Source organism: Ornithorhynchus anatinus, chromosome X2, assembly GCF_004115215.2.
Source record: "Ornithorhynchus anatinus isolate Pmale09 chromosome X2, mOrnAna1.pri.v4, whole genome shotgun sequence".
NCBI classification, from domain to species: Eukaryota; Metazoa; Chordata; class Mammalia; order Monotremata; family Ornithorhynchidae; genus Ornithorhynchus; species Ornithorhynchus anatinus.
Window position 1 is genome coordinate 12,509,827 of NC_041750.1, and position 20,985 is coordinate 12,530,811.

Genomic DNA, 20,985 nt, shown 5'->3' on the forward strand with positions numbered 1-20,985 from the left:
GATTAGCTTGTATCTCCCCCAGCGCTTAGTACAGTGCCTGGCACATAGTAAGTGCTTAACAAATACATTAAAAGAAAAAATGAAATAAGCACTTGCTCACCTGCTCAAAGCCTAAAAGAAATCAGATGGTGAACTGAAAGGAAATAGAATGAGCTCAGTTTTTCCTTAGAATTCCTTTCTGAGGAGATTGCCCCAGAAATCTGGAGAATTTGGCACGTTTGGTGGAATAGGCAAAGGTTTGGGATGCAGTAGCTCAGGATGCAAAGAATAGGGGGCAGCATGAGGATCTGGGAGGAAGCAAGGGTAGAGTCTGGTGAATGCTATCAGGATCAGAGTGGGTTCTTAAATGAAACTCCCAGCATTTACTTTCCATCTTCTTGCTGGTCTGGACCCTTAGATCAGTCCTCAAAGACTAAGTAGGTAAGTGGCAGATTGAGAGAAGGAGTACAGTATATAGTACAAGAGAAACAAAAGATAACAGTCCTTGCTTCTGAGAAGCGGCATGGCCTAGTGGAATGAGCACAGGACTGGGAGTCAGAAGGCCTGGATAAGAATCTATCATTCTATCACTTGTCAGCTGCATGACCTTGGTCAAGTCACTTAACTTCCCTGTGCCTCAGTTTCTTCATCTGTAAAATGGGGGTTAAGACTGTGAGCCATTCATTCATTCATTCAATTGTATTTATTGAGCGATTACTCTATGCAGAGCACTGTACTGTTTGGGAGAGTACAATATAACAATAAACAAATTCCCTGCCCCATGTGGGACACGAACCGTGTCCAACTTGATTAGCTTGTATCTACTCCAGTGCTTAAGACAGTGCTTGGTACATAGTAAGTGCTTAACAAATACCATAAAAAATCCTTTACCTTCTCTGGGCCTTGGTTTTCTCGTTTGTAAAAATAGGGATAAGATACTCATTCTCCCTTAGAATGTGAGCCCCATGTGGGACAAGGACCTGATTATCTTGCATCTATTCCCATTATTATTGCCCTCGAGGAGTTTTCAAGCAACTGGGGAAGACATGCAGTCACAAAATGATTTACACAGTGGTAGCTGAAGGAAGAACATCAACCTAACTGGTAAAACAAGAATATGTAAGGCTAAAATAAATTAATAAATAATTGGGGACAAACACACACACACATACACACACACACACACACCCAACAAAACATACACAAATATAGATATTGAAGATAGATCTAAGTAGCAAGAGTGCCTAAGGGGTTGGCCAAGTTGTTGGGAACTACTTTGGGAAGGCTTCCTGGAGGAGGGCTTTAGGAAGGGAGAATCCATCAATCAATCAATTAATAAATCAATCAAAGATATTGATTGAGTGCTTACTGTGTGCAGAAAACTGTATTAAGTGCTTGGGAGAGCCTAGATTGCAAACCCCTTGAAGTCAAGGATCCCATTTCAAACATGGTCAAAGATAACTGAGAGGTCAAGCAATTTTATGAATTGAGCACATGCAGTGTGCAGAAAACGGCACTAAGCATTTGGGAAAGTACAATGCAGCGGAATTGGTAGACGTGTAAGCTCCACAAGGAGCTTACATTAAAATAAATTACTGATAAGAACTTAAGTGCTGTGGGACTGAGGTTGGAGTGAATATCAAGTGCTTAAAGAGTACAGAGCCAAGTGCATGGACACATGGAAATGAGAGGAAATAGGGGAAATGAAGGCCTACTCTGGGAAGGCCCCTTAAAGAAGATGTGATTTTAGTAAGCCTTTGAAGGTGGGGAGAGTGGTGGACTGTCAGATATGAAGGGGAAGGGAGTTCCAGATTAGAAGGAGGAGGTAGGCAAGGGGGTTGATTGCGAGAAAGACGAGATCGAGTTACAGTAAGTAGGTTGGCATTAGAAGAACAAAGTGAACGGACTGGGATGTAGTAGGAAAATAGTGAGTAGGAGGGGGTGAGCTGATTGAGTGTTTTAAAGCTGATAGTAAGGAGTTTCTGTTTGATGTGTAGGTGGATGGGCAACCACTGGAAGTTCTGGAGAAGTGGGGAGACATGAACTGAATGTTCTTTTAGAAAAACGATCTGGGCATCAGAGTGTAGTAAGGACTGGAGTGGAGAGAGACAGGAGGCAGAAAGATTAGCAAGGAGGCTGATGCAGTAAATCAAGGTGGGATACGATATGATAAGTGCTTGGATCAGTGTGGTAGCAGTTTGGATGGAGAGGACAGGATGGATTTTATCGATGTTGCAAAAGTAGAACTGACAGGATTTGGTGACCGATTGAATATGTGGTTTGAGTGGGAGAGATGACTGGAGTATAATGCCAAGATTATGGGCTTGTGAAATAGAGAGGATGGTGGTGCTGTCTGCAGTGATGGGAAAGTCTGGTGGCAGAGTTTGGGTGGGAAGATGGGGAGTTCAGTTTTGGACCCATTAAATTTGAGGTGTCAGTGAGACATCTAAATAGAGTTGTCTTGAAGGCAGGAGGAAATGTAAGATTTCAGAGGAGAAAGGTTGGGGCTGGAAAGGTAAATTGGGAAATCATCTGCAGTTGAAGCCATGGGAGCAAATGAGTTCTCCAAGGAAGAAGATGTAGATGGAGAATAGAAGGGAACCCAGAACTGAGCCTTGAGGGATTCCCACAGTTAGAAAATGGGAGACAAAGGAGGAGCCTGTGAAACAAACTGAGAAAGAGTGGACAGAGACATAGGAGAAGCAGGAGAGGACAGTGTCAGTAAAACCAAGGTTAGATAGTGTTTCTAGGTGAAGGATCAGTCCATAGTGTCAAAGGCAGCTGAGAGTTTGAGGAGGATTAAGATGGAGTAGAGGCTGTTGAATTTGGCAAGAAGGAACTCAATAGTGACCTTAGAGAGGGTAGTTTCCATGGAGTGAAGGGGGAGGAAGCCAGATGGGATGGGGGTCAAGGAGAGGTCAAAGATTATGAAAGTATACAACCCAAAAGACTTGACTAAAGGAGGTCATTGGTGACTTCGGAGAGTGCGGTCTCAGTGGAATGAAGGGGAAGAAACTAGACTGCAGTGGGTAAAGAAAAGAGTCGGGAAGGAAGTGAAGGCGGTGGATTTATGTAACTTTTCTGAGGAGTTTGGACAGGAATGTTGACTGTTGACTGTCTTTGTATTCTTTTCAGACAGTGTTGCAGTTTGTAGTGGGTCTTATGAGGACACCCACTTGTACACAAAACATTCAGAAGTACCCAGCTTATGTCTACAGAGCACAAATGTAATGGAGTTATAATTATCTGCTGAATTGATTCATGGTGACGACCATAATTCACGATTCAAAGTGAATTTTTCTTTCCAGAATGATCTGGTCTGGCTGTCAACATGGATCAAACTGACCTGCTAATTGCCAATCTCCAATTTACATTGTGTGTGTGTGTGTGTGTGTGTCCCTCTGGCCATGCTCACACATACAGCTATGCTGTTCACATCAGGCAAACCTGGCAATGGTGTGTCAAAGATAAGACTATGAGAGTCGCTTGTCTGTTACTTAATGGCCAGTGAAGCTCCAGTTTCATATTTAACTCAGTGAAAGAGGCAGGGGTAACCATTATTTTTTTGTTGCAAATTCAGCTCAGTTCACCTGGCAAAAGCTAGATTGTGCTCAAAGAGACAAGGCAGTAGGGCCAGTGATTACGCTAGACATCCACTGGATTGACCCTTGATACCCAGGAGTTCGAGGAGCCCTGCCATCCTTTCTGCCACCTATCATTCCATGACATCTTTTAACTTCCTGATAATACACTAGACTTTCTTTACATTCCACTCCCACTATGTAATTTATTTTTATTTTCTTGCCCCACCCTTCCCTCTCCCATTCCCCACTTAGATTCACCCCACCATCTCTGAAGCTCTTTTAAACCTTAGTTGCTTCTTAACTGTGCTGCTCCCACATGGGAATTCATTACAGCTGGCACCTCCTGGGACCCTGTAAATCATGAAAACAGGATGGGGCTTAGTGGGGGAGGAGACCTGAATTTGAATATGTGGGTCGAGTGAGATAGATGAGTGGAATATAATGCCTGGCCTCCTCCCCCACTGCCATCCTGGTCCCCATCCTTCCTTGCCTGGATACAAAACAATCTATCTTTGATATATGAATGTACAACCACACTCATAGCTTGTCCATCTGAGTTTGGAGAGATTATTTTTCAGTAGAATCTGTGGTTCTGGCCATCATCTGGTCATGGGACAAGCCAAATGCTCAGCACCAAATCTTCCAGTCCTGGCTTTAGGTAAGATGATTAAGTGGTTTTGGAGGTATTTACAACTAATTCCACCTCTGAACACCCCAAAGGACCTCAACATTAGCATTTTGATCTTTCAGAGACTCCCCCCACCCCCCTGCCCAGAGCTTTTGTTCTTCCTCATTCTACTGCTGCCCTGATTGATTTTAAAGGTTTCCCCAGAGTCCCATATCAGCCAGCAGCAGGCTGGGGGGCAGAAGGGCAGAGTTGCCTGCACCCCAGGACATTAATCAATCAATCAGTCCTATTTATTGAGTGCTTACTGTGAGCACACAGTAGCTTAGTTGGTTAAAGCACCTGTCTAGTAAACAGGAGACCCTGGGTTTGAATCCCAGTGGTGCCTCAACTTCTGAGAAGCAGTGTGGCTTAGTGGAAACATTCTCTTCCCCTCTTCAAAACCCTACTTAAAGCTCACCTCTTCCAAGAGGCCTTCCCAGACAGAGCTCCCCTTTTCCCTCTGCTCCTCCCCCTTTCCCTTCCCCTCCCCCCAGCACTGTACTCGTCCGCTCAACTGTATATATTTTCATTACCCTATTTATTTTGTTAATGAGATGTATATCACCTTGATTCTATTTATTTGCTATTGTTTTAATGAGATATTCATCCCCTTGATTCTATTTATTGCTATTGTTTTTGTCTGTCTCCCCCGATTAGACTGTAAGCCCGTCAAAGGGCAGGGACTGTCTCTATCTATTACCGATTTGTATATTCCAAGCGCTTAGTACAGTGATCTGCACATAGAAAGCGCTCAATAAATACTATTGAATGAATGAATGAATGAATGAATGAAAGAGCATGGACTGGGGAGTAAGAGGCCGTGGGTTCTAATTCCAGGTCTGTCACTTGTCAGCTGTGTGACTTTGGGCAAGTGACTAAACCTCTCTGTTCCTCAGTTCCCTCATCTGTAAAATGGGGATGAAGACTGTGAGCCCCACCTGATTACCTTGTAACTACCCCAGCTCTTAGAACAGTGCTTGGCACATAGTAAGCGCTTAACAAATACCATCATTATTAAGCACGTAGGAGAATACAAAAGAGATGGGCATTCTCTGCCCACAAGGAGCCTATAGTCTAGAGGGGGAGACAGACATTAATATAAAAAAAGGATATGTACATAAGTAAAGTGGAGCTGAGGGTGGGGTGAAGAGCACAGATCCAAGTGCATAGATGATGCTGGATCTAGAGGAGTAAAGTGTGTGGGCTGGGCTGTAGTAGGAGTTGAGTGAGGTGAGGTAGGAGGGGGCAAGCTGATTGAGTGCTTTAAAGCCAGTGGTAAGGAGTTTCTGTTTGATGTGGAGGTGGATGGGCAACAACTTGAGGTTCTTGAGGAGTGGGGAGATGTGGACTGAACAGTTTTCATTAAAATGATTCAGGAAGCAGAGTGAAGTATGGACTAAAAGACTGGAGGCAGGGAGGGTCAGCAAGGAGGCTGAGTCAGTAGTCAAGACAGGACAGGTAATACTTGGATCAGCACAGTAGCGGTTTGGATGGGGAGGAAAGGGCTTGGTTTAGTGGCTAGAGCAAGGTCCAGGGGGTCAGAAGGACCTGAATTATAATCCAGGCTCTGCTGCTTGTCTGCTGTGTGACCTTAGGCAAGTCACTTAACCTCTCTATGCCTCAGCTATTTTAGCTGTAAAATGGAGATTAAGACTGTGAGCACCCATGTGGCACAAGGACTGTATCCAACCTGATTTGCTTATATCCACCCCAGTGCTTAGTACAATGTCTGGGACATAGTAAGCACTTAACAAAAGCTATAATTAAGGGGAGATTTTAACGATGTTGTTGAGGTTGAGCTGACAGGATTTGGTGACAGATTGAACATGTGGTTTGTAGGAGAGAGATGAGTTGAGGATAATGTCAAGGTTGCAGGCTTGTGAGATAGGGAGGAGAGTGGTATTGTTTACAGTGATGGGAAAGACAGGGGGAGGAAAGGGTTTGGGTGAGGAGCTAAGGAACTCTCTTTTGGACATGTTGAGTTTGAGCTGTCAGCAGGACATCCAGGTAGAGATGTCCTGAAGGCAGGAGGAAATGCGAAACTGTAGAGGACGAGAGAGATCAGTCCTGGAGAGGTAGATTTGGAAATCATCTGTGTAAAAATGTTAGTCGAAGCAATGGGAACAAATGAGTTCTCCAAGGATGTGGGTGTAGATGGAGAGTAAAAGAAGACCCCAAACTGAGCCTTGAAGGACCCCCCCCCCACCTGCCACTGTCAAAGAGTGGGCAGCAGAGGAGGAACCTGCAAAAGAAACTGAGAATGAGTGGTCAGAGAAATAAGAGGAGAAGCAGGAGAGAACAATGTCAGTGAAGTCAAGGTAGCGTGGCTCAGTGGAAAGAGCCCGGACTTGGGAGTCAGAGGTCATGGGTTCGATTCCTGGCTCTGCCGTATGACTATGGGCAAGTCACTTAACTTCTCTGTGCCTCAGTTACCTCAACTGTAAAATGGGGATTAAGAGTGTGAGCCTCAGGTGGGACAACCTCCTTATCCTGTATCTACCCCAGCGCTTAGAACAGTGCTCTGCACATAGTAAATGCTTAACAACTACCAACATTATTATTATTATAACGTTTCAAGGAGAAGGGAGTGGTCCACAGTGTCTGAGTAGCTGAGAGGTCTAGAAGGATTAGGTGTAAATTAGGTGTATATTTACTCAGGTGTAAATCAAACAGAATACCAGGTCAATTATTGCACACCCAAGGAGTAATAGTGGTATAGTAGTGGTAATAATTGAAGGAGCATTTATGGAGAGCCCATTCATTCAGTAGTATTTATTGAATGCTTACTATGTGCAGAGCACTGTACTAAGCGCTTGGAATGTACAATTCGGCAACAGATAGAGACAATCCCTGCCCAATGATGGGCTCACAGTCTAAACCCATTTGGTGCAGTGCACTGTGCTGAGCCTTTGGGAAGTACAGAATAACAGTGACAAGCTCCCTGCCCACAAGAAGCTTACACTCTAAAGAGGGAGACAAACATCAAAATATTTATAATTTGAGCAGTCAAAATTAATTGAGCAGAAATGAGTGCTAAGTAAACAAGTTCAAGTTCAATTGCCTGGCCCCCTCCTACCTCACCTTGCTACTCTACTACTACAATCCTGGCTCCACCTCTTGTCTGCTGTGTGACTTGGGGCAAGTCACTTCACTTCTCTGGGCCTCAGTTCCAGAGCCAGTAAAACAGGGATTGAGACTGTGAGCCCCACGTGGGACAGGGACTGTGTCCAACCCAATTTGCTTGAATCCACCTCAGAGCTTAGTACAGTGCCTGACATAACAATAATAATAATAATAATAATAATAACGGTATTTGTTAAGCAAAGCACTGTTCTAAGCTCTGGGGTAGATACAAGATGATCAGGTTGTCCCCCGTGGGGCTCACAGTCTTAATCCCCATTTTACAGATGAGGTAACAAGGACACAGAGAAGTTAAGTGACTTGCCCAAAGTCACACAGCTGACAAGCGGCTGAGCCGGGATTTGAACCCAAGACCTCTGACTCCCAAGCCCGGGCTCTTTCCACTGAGTCACGCAAGAACTTAACAAATGCCATCATCATTATTATTATTATTATTACAACCCAGCCCGAACACTTCGTTCCTCTAATGCTAACCTTTTCACTGTACCTTGATCTCATCTATCTTGCCGCCAACCTCTCGTCCACATCCTACCTCTGGGCTGTAACGTCCTCCCTCCTCATATCAGACAGATAATTGCTCTCTCTGACTTCAAAGCCTTATTGAAGGCATATCTCCTCTAAGAAGCCTTCCCTGATTAAGCTTTCCTCTCCTCTTCTCCCACCTTCTTCTGCACAGGTCTTACTTGCTCCTTCATTCATCTTCCCTTCCAACCCAACAGCACATATGTACATATCTGTATATATCTGTAATTTATTCATTTATATCAATGTCTATCTCCCTCTCTAGACTGTGAGCTCATTGTGGACAGGACTATGTCTCTTGTTATATTGTGCTCTCCCAAGTGCTTACTACAGTGCTTTGCACACAGTAAGCACTCAATAAATATGATTGAATGAATGAAAGCAAGCATACCACTGATTCCCTGCCTTTTCCCTATAAACTCAACCTACCATTTGCCAGGGGAACACAAGTCCTAGTTACCAATCTCGCTTTAGCTATAATAATAATAATAATTGTGGGATTTGTTAAGAGCTTACTATGTGCCAGGCACTGTACTAAGCGCTGTAGTGGATACAAGAAAATTGAATTGGACACAATCCCTGTATCACACAGGGCTCACAAGTCTCAATCCCCATTTTACAGATGAAGTAACTGGGGCACAGAGAAGTGAAGTGGCTTGCCCAAGGTCACACAGCTGACAAGTGTCAGGGTAGGGATTAGAACCCATGAGCTTCTGACTTCCAGGCTCATGCTATATCCACTGCACCATGCTGCTTCTCTGAAGGCAAACTAGACTGAGACTGTTGATGTTGCAAAACAGCAGACAGTATCTGTCCACTTGTTGTTGTTGTTGTTTGGTTGTGGGGGTTTTTCAAATGGCTCTGCAGCTCCCCTCGTGTTAGCACAATCCTTTCTGAAGCTTCCTACTTCCACTTTGCCTTCATGAAGTGCCTTTCCGCAGAGCAGTCTGGTCTGGGAAAAGGTCAGGGGATAAGGACTAAGGCTGTGCCATTAGGACAATCAGAAAATTTATCCTGATCTGCTGATGGGTGATTGAATCAGAGATATCAACACGCTCAATTTCCCAACAGCCCAGACACCACGTCCTCTATGTTCCAGGCTCTGAGAAATGAGGAAAGCCAAAGCCCTGGGGTAATTGTAGGGGGTGAACTAATGGTACTACAAGAATGCCAGAGTTATTTAGTTAACTATTTATGGTATTTATTAAGTGCTTATTCTGTGCCAAACACTGTGCTAAACTCTAGGGTTGATACAAGATAACTGGATCAGATACAGTTCTAGCAAGAGATACTCTTCTCATCTCCCCAGGCAAAGCAGGCTACAGTTTTAACTCCTTTCAAATGGATGGAACAACCAAAGAACAGAGGGTAAGGCAGCTCAGAGTCACACAGCAAGATAAAAGATTCACTTACCTACTTCTGCCTGCTGTGTCTGCGGGTAATCTGCTAAACTATGCTGCACCAGGTGAATACACTAGTAGAAACAACCTTGTTTACCTGCCCAAAGTCAGGTTACATAGGTGTATGAGAGGGATTTTTGAATGACAGGCCCCTAAGGTTGAAAATTATTTCTAGAGGTTGTTTAGGCTATCTCTACGGCTACCTTACTATTACGGGCTCTCGTTATATCCCGGCTAGACTACTGTGTCAGCCTTCTCTCTGACCTCCCTTCCTCCTCTCTCGCCCCGCTCCGGTCTATTCTTCACTCCGCTGCCCGGCTCATCTTCCTGCAGAAACGATCTGGGCATGTCACTCCCCTTCTTAAACAACTCCAGTGGTTGCCTATCGACCTCCGCTCCAAACAAAAACTCCTCACTCTAGGCTTCAAGGCTCTCCATCACCTTGCCCCTTCCTACCTCTCCTCCCTTCTCTCTTTCTACCGCCCACCCCGCACGCTCCGCTCCTCTGCCGCCCACCTCCTCGCCGTCCCTCGGTCTCGCCTATCCCGCCGTCGACCCCTGGGTCACGTCCTCCCGCGGGTCCTGGAACGCCCTCCCTCCTCACCTCCGCCAAACTGATTCTCTTTCCCTCTTCAAAACCTTACTTAAAAATCACCTCCTCCAAGAGGCCTTCCCAGACTGAGCTCCTCTTCCCCCTCTACTCCCTCTGCCATCCCCCCTTTACCTCTCCGCAGCTAAAGCCTCATTTTCCCCTTTTCCCTCTGCTCCTCCACCTCTCCCTTCCCATCCCCACAGCACTGTACCCGTCCGCTCAACTGTATATATTTTCGTTACCCTATTTATTTTGTTAATGAATTGTACATCGCCTTGATTCTATTTAGTTGCCATTGTTTTTACGAGATGTTCTTCCCCTTGACGCTGTTTAGTGCCATTGTCCTTGTCTGTCCGTCTCCCCCGATTAGACTGTAAGCCCGTCAAACGGCAGGGACTGTCTCTATCTGTTGCCGACTTGTTCATCCCAAGCGCTTAGTACAGTGCTCTGCACATAGTAAGCGCTCAATAAATACTATTGAATGAATGAATAGACATAAAGTTCTCCAGGCACGTGGAAGTGAGGAAAACATCTTATGCCATTCTTAAAAGAGCTGCACAACCTCTCTCTGTTATCCCTCTGTGTGAACCCAGTTGGGAAGCTTTTTCTTGCATCCAATATAAATCCTTCCTGCTGCAAAGCCAGTTCTTTGTGTTGACCTTGTAAGTAGTAGAGAGCTCTGGTCTTTATTCTCTCTGTATTGATTTCATTCAAATTTGACAGTTTACAGGGGGCACAGGCAAGATAGGTTACTACTGTCTGGCTGGGTCTACCCTAGAAAAAATAATTAAGGCAGAAATCCAGATCATTCTGATTTTTAAAACCTGCTATCAAGGAGAAAGAGGGTTTGATTTTTGTATTTTTTTTGTTTTGTTTTTTTTTAATTTTTGGCTTGAATGATCCAATTTGGTTGGTAAAGGGGAGGAATGGAGTGATTCCCTAGATCCCTGAAATGCTGTTTCCTGATCCTTTCCTCTGACCCCCTCTCTTCCTCTTCATCACTCTTCTCTCCATCATCACCCCATCAACTAATTGTAGTTTGAAGGGGGAGGTTGAAAGAGATGGCCAAAGGAAGGATGAAACAAGGTTTGGAGGTGTAAAAGGGGTGAAGGTAAAGGACTTCTCCCTGGGAGCCCCCATAGGGGAATCAAAGGCCACTAGGTGAAGGTAAGGGGTCTCCAAGGCACCTGCAGTGCTGTTGAAACATCTTCTCTGGCCCCCACTTCAGCCACTGGGCCAAGTCAGAAGGTCTCAAAACAGTGGTCAGAAATCAGCAATGCTGAGTGACATACTCAGAAGGAACCAGCCTAGCTGGATGGAACAAAGCAGCGTGGCTCAGTGGAAAGAGCACGGGCTTTGGAGTCAGGGCTCATGAGTTCGAATCCCAGCTCTGCCACTTGTTGGCTGTGTGACTGTGGGCAAGTCACTTAACTTCTCTGTGCCTCAGTTCCCTCATCTGTAAAATGGGGATGAAGACTGTGAGCCCCACGTGGGACAACCTGATTCCCCTATGTCTACCCCAGCGCTTAGAACAGTGCTCGGTACATAGTAAGTGCTTAACAAATACCAACATTATTATTATTATTATTATTAACAAGGACACTTACTGGGAATGGTTTGGCCATCTGCCACACCCCCAGGAAACATTCAGTCAGCTCATGTGATGATTGGAGTCAGTGGCAAATCTTGCCCTCAGTTGAGGTTCAGGCCTCCTCCTCTACCCTTCACCCCAGCCCTGCAGAGCACTTTCTTCACCTTTTCCAACCTCCCTGGGGGCTCCAGGAAGGAAGGCACCTGTTCCAGGGGCCAAGCTTCTGGCCCACGCAGCAAGGCAGGTGAGGAATGTATGATTAGAAATTCATGATCCACCCATTTTTTAACGAGAGAAAGCCCATCAGTGCAGGAACAAATAGCCAAGCCAAATCCCTTCTACTTGGACTGTGAGTCCCATGTGGGACAGGGACCGTGTCCAACCTGATCATCTTGTATCTACCCCAGCGCTTAGTACAGTGCTTGACATATAGTAAGTACTTAACAAGTACTGTAATTATTATTATAATTATTATTACTATTAGTGCCAGTGAATCAGTGACCAGTACTGGCACCTGTGTGTTCAGCTGGGATTCTTCAGTCCTGTTGTGCTGAGTTCAACCACAAAACCTGCCCGTAGATGAAGAGTAATGTCCTCTCCAGTGTCACTGGTTGCAAAAATATGAGGAGAAAATATGTGGGAGAAACAAAGGGTAGAGGTGGAATGGTGGAATTGTTTTGGTCTGGAGACGTATTCCCAGAAATCCCAGAGAAATCATCACTGATGTGCGTAAGTGAGTTCACTGTGGGCCAAATGCCAGAAATTTCTGGCCCCTTAGCATGTCAATGGGAAAGGAGCATCATCATGATGGTATTTGTTAAGTGCTTACTATGTGCCGGGCACTTTATTGTGGGAGATTGGGAAAAGGGAGAACACTCACATCTCTTCTGGGACTCTCAACTGATGAGTATAGACCTAGTCTCAATTATATAGTAATTGAGGCAGATTCAGGATAAATGCATCTTTTAAATTATCTAGATAATTGTGGTTGTGAGGGGCAGAAGGGGTTCTCCCACAAAAATCATAGATGCCAATAAAAATGGTCTTAACTTTTTTCCATGCCCATTATTTCTTGGAGATTTCTGTGACTCTGGGGTACAGAAGCTCCAATCTTATTTAACTCTACAGTTCTGTATCCAGGTGATCAGGCCAGTTAAAGCTGACAGTAAATGGGCTATGTAGCTGTCACTCTACTGGAAAGGCAGCATCACAAGACCCATCACCACACTTGCCCCAGGCAATTTGAAGCTAACCCATTGGCCTGTTAGACAGCTATTGCTTCAGGTGCTTCCATCCCTGCCCTTGAAGTAGTCCTTAGATTCTAGCAAATCAACAGTGGCTGTGGCAAGGGGAGCTCAGAACCCCCAGTTTTCAGATTTGGCAATTAGTTCTCCCAAAACGCTGGAGTTACAAGAATCCCATATTAAGGAAGTCTCATGATGTAGAAGTGATGATATTTTATTGAGCATCTTACTGGATGCAATGCACTGCATTTGGGAGAGTGCAGTGGAAGTCAAGGCACCTTTTTTCCTGCCCATTAGGAGATTACACTCTAACAGGAGAGACAGATGTAAAAATATTCATAAATACTGGAATCAGCATAAAATAAATACAAGTACTTAGGATGGGAAGAAATGTATAGGTGCTAGAAGTAGCTGTTGTATTGATATAACTTGGGGTGTTGGGAATTAATTGGGGAAAGTATGCTGAAGGAAATGGGCTTTTAGGAAGGCTTTGAAAATGGGGAGAGCTGAGGTCTGGTATTGTAGTATGTACATGTTGACAAATCCCATGCCCATGCACACAACAGTTTCTTCCAACATCATATCAAATTCTATCCAGGTAGATATGCATTTCCAGAAGATCATTTCCTAATTCCCCTACAACATTTTAACCCAAACACATAATGAATAAACATGCTATGGGAGAAGTAACTATATCTGGGTGTTTTTTTTTAAATGGTATTTGTAAAGTGCTTACTATGTGTCAAATATTGTTGTAAACGCTGGGGTAGATACAAGTTAATTAGATTGGACACAATCTCTGTCTCACATGGGGTTTACAGTCTAAGTAGGAGGGAGAACAGGAAAACTGAGACACAGATAAATTAAGTGACTTGCCCATGGTCGCTCAGCAAGCATTTGGCAGAACCAGGATTAGAACCAGGTCCTCTGACTCCCAGAGCCGTGCTCTTTCCATTTAGGCCATGGGGGCTTCTCTTTGTTGTATTCTCCTGAGTGACATGGTTAGGAATCCCAAAATAGGATGGATACACATTATGTTATAATATTATTCAGGCATTTCCTGAGAACTTTCTATGTGTTAAGTGCTGGTAAAAACAATTAAGCTATGGTCCCTTTTCCACAAGGGGGTCACAATCTTAATGGGGGAACCCAGACATATAGAACAATAAATTATAAATAATAAGAGCAAATTAAAATTAAAACTGCCCAAATTAGAAACATTACAATAAGCAGCTACAATAGTCCTTGGAGGGAGCCATCATCCTAGGCAACAGTCCTTGGTAAGAAACTCCCACAGCTGACTCAGCAATATGAAGGTTGTTGTGGGCTTCACTCTCATGGTGTTGGACAGGTGGAAGGAGGCTGCCTTGGCCCTCAAGCAACCCCTCTAAGGACCCTTTGGCTTACAGTCTTATGGGGACCTAGGGCCAAGAGGTTCTCAATTTCTGTTCCCGTGGGGATGGGATTACACTTCCACGGTGGAGGACAGGAGTATGGCCTAATGGAATAAGCCCAGGATTGGGAGTTAGAAGACCTGAGTTCTAGTCTCAGCACCACTACTTGCCTGCTCTGTGACCTTGGGCAAGTCACCTAACTTCTCTGGGTCTCAGTTTTCCCATCTGTAAAATGGGGATTAAATACTTGTTCTCCCTCCCCTTAGAATGTAAGCCCCATGTGGGACAGGGATTGTGTCTGTTCTCATTGATTGTATTTACCCCAGTGCTTAGCACATAATAAGTGCTTAAATGCCACTGTTATTATAGGAAGAGGGCGGCTCTGGAAGTCAAAGTGAAAATAACATAATTCTGAATTTGGTTGGAGTTAAATGACGACACAAACTTTAAGCAAGAGTCAGAAATGCCTTCGTTAAAAGGATTAAGATCACTGATTTCCAATTCATCTTATTCTTTTAACAAGCTCATCCACACTACCACAGGATTGGGCATTTCTCCAGAACAACATCCACTCTACTCTATGTCCCCCTTAAAACTCTGCCCTCACCCTGCTGCTCTTGCCACCTTCTTCAGGTTAAAATGCCTAGAAATCAGTCCATAAAACACGCTCTGGTTTAACAAGCCCAACCCCCATTCTATTCTTCATGTCCAGTATGTAATCTCTTTCTTAAGGATGATAATTTGGTATTCTTATAAAGCATGAAAACATTCCTTTAAAAGTTACATAAAAACAGATCCAGGAACCAGTCTGTTATGACTGACATTTAAAACCATCGGGACAAAAACTGCTCAATCTCACTGTAGTCCAGTTTTGTCCATCTTTGGACTTCTTCCAACTTTGCTCCCCCATTCTCATTTGCCTTATCTTGCCCTGTGAACACAGGCTTCTAAAATCATAGCTGGCTGGCTTTCAGTTCTTATCCTTCTGATCTCTTCCATGCCCCAAGCTTGCAATTCATCATGTCTCTGCATTCACCCTGGTGCCTGGCACTCTCCCATCATCTTGGTACTCCTCTAAGCAGGGTCTCCTCCCACTCCTCCACTACCAATGGGACATTGTCAGCATAGTCCAGAACCCACTCCAGGTGGCATTTGGTCCTGCTTCCCTCCTCCTCATTCATTCGATTTATTCAATTGTACGTATTGAGCCCTTACTGTGTGCAGAGCACTGTACTAAACACTTGGGAAAGTGCAGTACAGCAATAAAGAGAGACAATCCCTGCCCACAATGAGCTCACAGTCTAAAGGGGGGAGACAGTCATCAATACAAGTAAACAGACACCCTCCTCTCGCTAGGATCAGTGGCCAAGCCAACGGCTGAGGCATGGGGATGTCCACCTCTCCCCTTCCTGACCTTTATCTCTTCCCCGACCTGCCCATTCATCTTGAGGAAGCTCAAAATGTCTTTATACACTGAGACTGCAAGTCTGCTCATCCCTTTGACATGTCTTAGGCCTCCAATACTTACTCTATCAGAAACCTTCTCCCAGTCCAGGCTCACAAGGTACCACTCCACCTCCCTTCCTTTTCGAGGGCAAAGATGGCTCTAATGTGCTCCAGGCAGTCTCCCTCTCTTGGGCCACCCAGCCCTGCATTCCATAGAACAGCTTGTCCTCCAGTACCTCCAGCCATCTTGGTATGACACACAGAGATCTACCTTATGGTCCGAGCTTAGCCTAGCCAGCTGCCTCCAGCTCCTAAAGTCCTCCTTGTCACCCTTCTCATTCAGGAGAGGAAGGATACCAACATCTTACCCTCCCCTCAGATCCTGCTCGAAACTCTGGCCAGTGGTTGCAGAAAACATCCACGCACCACAAATAAAATTCCACCCCTGGTCCTTGTGAACCCAAAGTGTGACTGCATTAAGCTCCTTTCCCATGCTAGCCCCTTTGCTTCTGAAATCTCTCCTTCGGTTCATCTGGTAGTTTAGCTTGGGGCAGATGCCTTTCCAGCCCCTCCTGCAGCAGCTCCCCATCACTATGAAGTTCTACATAAAAAATAGTGATGCTGTCCACGGCCTCCTTCCTGTCACTCTTCTCTGGCCCTTGGTCCACCAGGTCTACCATCTTCCTTCCTCCTCCTAGCTCATTCTCAAATATGGTTGTGGTCTTGGCCTCTTTGCTCTTGGCCTCTTTATTTTTTCTTTGCAGACTTCTCTCATTTGTTTTTCAAAGTCACTTCTCTGATGGTCTTATAGTATCCAGTATCTGTTTCCTTAAAAATACATATTTACCTTTCCCATTAAAATGCCTTGTTTCTTCTCTCCCTCACCACACCAATTCCCCACTGAAGACCTCCTTCTCCTACGTGCTGATCTCCATTCCTCCATCCTCCTTCCTATTCCCGCTCTACTCCCACCATGCTTCTTCTTTTTTTCTTCCCCCTTTTCTTCCTCCTCCTCCTTCTCTCAGTTCAATACACCCGGAGAAGAGAAGGCCGAGGCAGACTTAATCATTGCCTTCAAGTGTGTAAAAGCCTTTTCTAAGGACTAAGACTAGTTGTTTTTTCTGTCCATAATGTGCCAAGCAGGAGGAAATATGATTACATTACAGCAAGAGACAGTTTGGTTATCTTGACTATCAGGATGGTTTAACTCAGATTATCAAGAAAAGTTGTAGAGCTTTCATCCTTAAAGATCTTTTAAATCACAGTTGACACAGCGTGTCCTGAATGGTAGTCAATCACCTGCTAGGGCCCAGGGGGTTGGATCATTTACCCTCTCAGGGCCCCTTTCAACCTTAGGTTGCTGTGAAATTATATTCTATAGTCAATCAACAAAACTCCTGATTTTATCAAAGAACCTGTTTAGGCATTAACCTGAGTCTACACTCAACTCATATTAGCAAAATATTCAGAAAATTCAGGCCTAAAAATACATTTTTGCCTGAATTAATTAGTCTAGGTTAAAGGTACCCCTCTCAGGGTCGCAACTGGAGAGGTGGGAGAGTCAAGCAGAGGCATATCCATTCCATTCTTAGCTTGGGCAGTGGCTAGTGAGTAGAAGGCAATGTGCCACAAGTCAAAACTCACCCGTGCTGAACAGCTGCAGCAAGGGAGAGAGTCGAGGGCAGAGCCTCAAGTTTACTGTGCAGAATGAGGAAATGGTAAACCACTTCCATATTTTTACCAAGAAAACTCTATGGATACACTAGCGGAACGATTGCAGATGGAGGTGGGGCATTCTGGGAGAGATGTGTCCATGGCATCACTATGGGTTGGGGATGACTTGACAGCATTCATTTGTTCATTCACTGAATCATATTTATTGAGCTCTTACTGTGTGAGAGCACTGTACTAAGTGCTTGGAAAGTACAATAAAGCAATAAAGACAAGAGTTTAAAGGTACCATCAAAAGTAGTGGGAAGCAGCATGACATAAGTGGATAAAGCATGGGCTTGGGAGTCAGAAGGTCATGGGTTCTAATCCCTGCTCTGCCACATGTCTGCTGTGTGACCTTGGGCAATTCACTTAACTTCTCTATGCCTCAGTTACCTCATCTGTAAAAAATGGGGATTGAGAGTGTGAGCCCAATGTGGGAAAGGTTTGTCCAACCTGATTAACTTGTACTACCCCAGGGTTTAGAACAGTGCTTGGCACATAGTAAGTGCTTAACAAGTATTATTATCATTAGTAGTAGTAGTATTAATAAAAGTCAGTGTGGTAACTCAACTTTTCCAGCCTCTCCCTGGTCTCCTCCTCAAACTGGGGGAAGCCGCTCCCAGCTAGCCTCCCCTGTTGCCACTCCCCTCTAAAGTCCTCCTGACTGACCTTCTCCCTGGGCCTTATGAGAGTAGCAGTAGAAAGGCTGCTGATTAGTTAGAAGTCCATGATGCAAGAATTTCTAATAACCAATGCCCTTGCTTCATTGAAGGGCCCAAGGATAGCTTTCAGACCTTAAAGCTGAAATATTGCATCAATCTCATTGCTAGTCTCCCTGCCTCTATTCTCTCCCCACCTCCAATCTATATGGTTCATTGTCGAATGGATCTACTTTAATCTCAACCAACTTTAAGTATCACATCTCTCCACTCCTCAAAACTCTCTTCTAGCTTCCTGTGTCCCTCCATATCAGACAAAAACTCCACACAGTCAGCTTCAAGGTCTCCACCTTACCTATCTGCTCTCTTCACCCGCTACTCCCTATCTCTATGCCAACCTCCTAGCTATACCTTACTTTCAATTCTCCTGCCTCTATCCCTTTAGTCACACTGTTCCCCTGGCTTGGAACTACCTCCCTTCCTAAATCCAACAGACCTCAGCTCTCCTAAAATCCCACCTCCTCTGACAAGCTTTCCCCAATTCATTTCCCACTCCCCAAACAAAATAACCCAACAATCAACTCTAGCACTTAGTAATTGATTTATACCTATCTTCAGCACTCTTGTATATGTGTCTATTCAATTGTGTATTAAATTATGTACTTAGACTACTTCTATAAATATTTTTTATCCGACTGGTTAGAGTGTAAGCTTCTTGTGGACAGGAAATATGACACTTCTTTCTTCTGCACTTCACTAGCATGGAGTGCAGTGCACTGCACCAAGTGGGTGCTCTATAAATACTAATACTATTACTATTAGATAATTTACAAGCATAAGCCCAGCCTAAATCATCCTTATGGAGCATTCCCCAAAGTCATAAAACTAACAAAATCCCAAACCTGCAATCCTCTTGTCATTTTTAATCCATCAATTTAGCAATAAATGGTATTTCTTAAGTGTCTCCTGAGTGCAGCAGTATATTGAGCACTTGGGAAAATACAACAGAAGCAAGGCAGGTTCCCTGCCCTCATAGAGAGCAATCTAATGTGGACAAAAATTATTTACAAGTAGTGGGAGCAGGAGCAGGAACAAAGATTTAGCAAGAGGTAGTATAAATAATATCAGGATAAAATAGCTCAGGAAATAACTGAAGGTATAAATTAATATATTCATTCATTCATTCAATAGTATTTATTGAATGCTTACTATGTGCAGAGCACTATACTAAACGCTTGGAATGTACAATTCGGCAACAGGTAGAGACAATTCCTGCCCAATGACGGGCTTACAGTCTAATCGGGGGAGTCAGACAGACAAAAACAAGACAACATAATCACGATAAAGAGAATCAAGGGGATGTACAACTCATTAACAAAATAAATAGGGTAATAAAAAATATATACAAATGAGCACAGTGCTGAGGGGAGGGGAAGAGAGAGGGGGAGGGAGCAGAGGGAGGGGAGGGAGCAGAGGGCGGAGGGGGAGCAGAGAGGGAGCAGAGGAAAAGGGGAAGCTCAGTCTGGGAAGGCCTCTTGGAGGAGGTGAGCTCTCAGTAGGGCTTTGAAGAGGGGAAGAGAGTTAGTTTGGCGGATGTGAGGAGGGAAGGCATTCCAGGACAGCGGTAGGACATGGGCCAGAGGTTGATGGCGGGATAGGCGTGAAGGGGGGACGGTGAGGAGGTGACTGGCAGAGGAGCAGAGCATGGGGGTGGGCAGTAGAAAGAGAGAAGGGAGGTGAGGTAGGAGGGGGCAAGGTGATGGAGAGCCTTGAAGCCCAGAGTGAGAAGTTTTTGTTTCATGCGGAGGTTGATAGGCAACCACTGGAGGTTTTTAAGGAGGGAAGTGGCATGCCCAGAGCATTTCTGCAGGAAGATGATCCGGGCAGCAGAATGAAGAATAGACTGGAGTGGAGAGAGACAGGAGGAAGGGAGATCAGAGAGAAGGCTGACACAATAATCCAGCCAGGGTATTATGAGAGCTTGTACCAGTACGAGAGCCATTTGGAAGGAGAGGAAAGGGCGGATCTTGGCAATACTGTAAAAGTGAGACCGGCAGGCACTGGGGACGGATAATAATAATAATAATAATGTTGGTATTTGTTAAGCGCTTACTATGTGCAGAGCACTGTTCTAAGCGCTGGGGTAGACATAGGGGAATCAGGTTGTCCCACGTGGGGCTCACAAATTGGAGAAGCAGCGTGGCGCAGTGGAAAGAGCACGGGCTTTGGAGTCAGGGCTCATGAGTTCGAATCCCAGCTCTGCCACTTGTCGGCTGTGTGACTGTGGGCAAGTCACTTCACTTCTCTGGGCCTCAGTTCCCTCATCTGTAAAATGGGGATTAAGACTGTGAGCCCCACGTGGGACAACCTGATTCCCCTGTGTTTACCCCAGCGCTTAGAACAGTGCTCTGCACATAGTAAGCGCTTAACAAATACCAACATTATTAATCCCCATTTTACAGATGAGGGAACTGAGGCACAGAGAAGTTAAGTGACTTGCCCACAGTCACACAGCCGACAAGTGGCAGAGCTGGGATTCGAACTCATGAGCCCTGACTCCAAAGCCCGTGCTCTTTCCACTGAGCCACGCTGCTTCTCTAGCCACGCTGCTTCTCTATTGGATGGACGGATTGGATGTGTGGGGTGAATGAGAGAGCTGCGTCAAGGATGACACCAAGGTTGCAGGCTTTAGAGATGGGAAGGATGGTCGTACCGTCCACAGTGACAGGGAAGTCAGGAAGAGGACAGGGTTTGGGAGGGAAGATAAGGAACTCAGTTTGGGACATGTTGAGTTTTAGGTGGCAGGCAGACATCCAGGTGGAGACGTCCTGGAGGCAGGAGGAAATACGAGCCTGAAGGGAGGGGGAGAGAACAGGGGAGGAGAGGTAGATTTGGGTGTCATATGCAAAGAGATGATAGTTGAAGCCATGGGAGTGAATGAGTTCATCAAGGGAGTGAGTAGAGATGGAGAACAGAAGAGGGCCAAGAACTGACCCTTGAGGAACCCCTTACAGTTATTGGATGGGAGGGGCCATCTGCATCAGGGTGCCTAT

General features: G+C 45.0%; 1 protein-coding gene and 1 non-coding gene across 2 annotated transcripts in view; both read left to right on the plus strand.

Annotated features, from left to right (window-relative positions):
* The window catches only part of ONECUT3 (one cut homeobox 3), a 113,054-nt gene that overhangs the window by 29,070 nt on the left and 62,999 nt on the right, over positions 1-20,985 (plus strand). The gene's annotated exons all lie outside the window — the stretch shown is intronic.
* On the plus strand, positions 4,501-4,576 carry TRNAT-AGU. Its single transcript has one exon. It is a non-coding gene; the product is annotated as a tRNA-Thr (tRNA).